Consider the following 3,266-nt stretch of genomic DNA (forward strand, 5'->3'; position numbering starts at 1 on the left):
AAAATTGTCACATCTTGGAAAATTGACTGCTTTTTCAGTATATAATAACCCTATTTATCTCTGATAATATTCTTTGTTCTGAAATTTATCTGATATTAATAGAGCTACTTAAGTTTTTAGGGTTAAGGTTTGTATGGTGACTTAGTCTGCCCAGACTGCCACAACAAAATATCATAGACTGGATGTCTAAAGCACAGAAATTTATTTTCTCATAGTTCTGGAGGCTAGAAATCTGATATGTTGGCAGGTTTGAATTCTGATGAGAGCCCTCTTCCTGGCTTACAGATGACCATTTTCTCGCCGTGTGCTCGCAAGGCCTTTCCGTGCGCATGTGCATGGAAAGGGAAAAAGAGATCTCTCTCTCTTCCTGTAAGTCCACCAATCCCACAGTATTAGGACCCTATCCTTATGGCCTCACTTGATCTTATTTACCTCTTAACAGCCCTATCTCCAAATACAGTCATATTGGGAATTAGGGTCTCAACATACATAATTTTGAGAGACACAATTCAGGTATAACACATACAGTATCTTTTGCCTTCCTTTTTGCTTGCATCCTTTCCTTAACTTCATATTTGAAAAAGGTTTCTTGTAGATAGCACATAGTTTAATTTGTTTTTATTTTAATTCAATCTAACAATCTCCATCTTTTAATTGGGGTACTTAGGCCATTCACATTTAATATTATTGGTGGTTGGTCAAAATTTACCATCGTGACAGTTGTTTTCTATTTCTTCCATGTGTTCTTTAAAAAATATTGTTCTCCTCTTTTTTTTCTGTTTTTCTTTTAGATTAATTGGGCAATACTTATGAGACCCTTTTATTACCTATATTGACTTCATTATTTTTAAGAAAATTTCGTGGTTGACTTAGGGCTTACAATATACATATTTAATTAATCATAGTCTACATTTAAATAATATTTATACTGTTTCACATAAAAAATATTCAAAGAAATGTTAAATCTTGGGAGGCTGAGGAACAAGAATCACTTGAACCCAGGAGGCAGAGGTTGCAGTGAGTTGAAATCATGCCACTGCACTCCAGCCTTGGTGAGAGAGTGAGACCTTGTCTCAACAAAAAAAAGAAAGAAGTGTTAAATCTTTCTTATAGAGTATGCCTCACGCAGTAAAGCCCCTTAGTATCTGTCTGAAAAATATATATTCACAACACACATATTTTTTCCAGCACTTTATAAATGTCACTTCATTGCCTTCTAGCTTGCTTGTTTTCTGAAAAGAAGATCATGTATTTAAATAGTACATGGATCAATGTGCCAAAAACTGAATATTTAGTTGATGATGTATGAATACTGGCTCACTTTATGGAGAAAATAAAACTGGATTTCTATCTTATGCCATACAAAAAGGTACACTTCAAAAAAAGTTCTCGTTGTAAAAGATAAGTCTATAAGGTTAACAGAGGGAGGATCAAAGCAGGCAAGATTAGCTTCGAGCAGTGGTGAACTAGTGAGTTTATTTGACCACCACGTCCAGAGGGCAGTATGCAACACGTGGGCCAAATATCGGGAGGGACGATGGCCTCTTGCTGTCAAGGTATAGACAATCAATTTGGAATCTCAGTACTTATTAATACAAGGAGTTCCTGCTGTAGGAGCCATGAAGGAAATAGTTGAGCAATTCGCTTTGTATGGTGCAACTGAACAGTACAATGCTCTAGATGAATACCCAGCAGAAGACTTTACTGAAGTCTATCTTATTAAATTTATAAACTTACAAAGTGCAAGGACAGCCAAGAGAAAAATGGATGAACAGAGCTTCCTCAGTGGATTGCTTCATGTGTGCTATGCTCCAGAATTTGAAACAGTTGAAGAAACTAGAAAAAAACCAGAAGTGCAGAAGGCATATGTAGTAAGAACTACTGAAAATAAAGATTTTAAGTCACGTGAATATATTCCCTTCTCAAGGAATAAATTTTTGGAGTAGAATTTGTTAACATTTTTAAGTGATTTTTTAAATTATATGATTCTGAATGATGAAAACAATAAATAAGTCACTTCTGTTTTCCTTTCCCTCACCATTTAAATTGCAATATAAAGACCATTACGTGACAAAGAAATTGGTTACAGAGCATAAAGACACAGAGAATTTTAGACAAGACTTCCACTCAGAGATGTCTGGATTTTGTACAGCTGCTGTGAACACTACTGCAGGGAACTCAAATCCTTATCTTCCATATTCCTGTGAATTGCCTTTATTTCTTCTCAAAATGTATGTGTTCATCTGCGGGGCATGTAGAGAGAGCATCAGACTCTTCTAAGGATCGTAGAAACCATGGTAAAACAATGGGGCATTATAACCACAATGATTCTTTGCAGAAAACACAAATAAACACTTTTAAAAACTCAGTGGCCTACCCTGGTGCACAAAAGGCTATTACTCCTTCAGAGGCAGTTGACAGATTTATGCCTAGGACAACACAACTGCAGGAGCGCCAAAGAAGAAGAGAAGATGATCGTAAACTTGGAACTTTTCTTGAAACAAACTCAAGTAGTAATGAGGTTATGACTGGACCTCTGTTACCAGACATATCTAAAGTGGATATGCACAATGACTCATTGAATACAACAGCAAATTTAATTCAGAATAAACTTAAACAGGTAATTTCATCTGCCAAAGCCTCCAGGGGACAAGCCGGCAGAGGTACATACAAGTCATCCATTAAAACAAAGAAGAAGAATATAGAGTGCCAGCAGCAAATTAGTATTTTCTAAAAAAAAAAAAAAAAATTATTTTTAGCCTGTCATTTTAATTATTCAAGAGATTTTACTGCTGGTATTTTTTAATGCACTCCTCTTTGTAATTTTATTCAAGCTACTTGTCTAAAGTCATTTCTTCTTTTTTTGATCTATACTTAATGTTGCAGTAACTATTCTTATCATTATAACATTACCTCTCGTGTACGATAATTATATGTAAATTAATTAAAGCAAGTATGGAAACTTTACAATATAAATCAAGATAGGCAACCAGGAAAAAATGTAATAAAATAATAATAATAAAGTTAACAGAGGTTAATAAATGTTAACAAAGATAAATTGCTCATAGATTCTATAGCATCTAATATAGGCTTTCTGTCAACAAAAGGACACAAAGTTAAGAAACCAGTTTATTATTTCCAGAAATTATTTGCAATATCTAAAACCACAAATGTCTAATATCAGAATATACAAAGAATTCTTGCTAATCCATAATAAAATGATAGCAAATCAAAATAGGAAAAAATGAGCAAAAGTTGTGAACCAT

The 3,266-nt window shown here is 34.1% G+C and overlaps 1 pseudogene; it reads left to right on the forward strand.

Annotated features, from left to right (window-relative positions):
* The first annotated feature begins 237 nt into the window (after positions 1–237).
* Positions 238–2,705, forward strand: LOC129034591 (RNA-binding protein 48-like; annotated as a pseudogene).
* Positions 2,706–3,266: the final 561 nt, after the last annotated feature.

This window comes from Pongo pygmaeus, chromosome 3, assembly GCF_028885625.2.
Source record: "Pongo pygmaeus isolate AG05252 chromosome 3, NHGRI_mPonPyg2-v2.0_pri, whole genome shotgun sequence".
In the NCBI taxonomy this organism is placed as follows: Eukaryota; Metazoa; Chordata; class Mammalia; order Primates; family Hominidae; genus Pongo; species Pongo pygmaeus.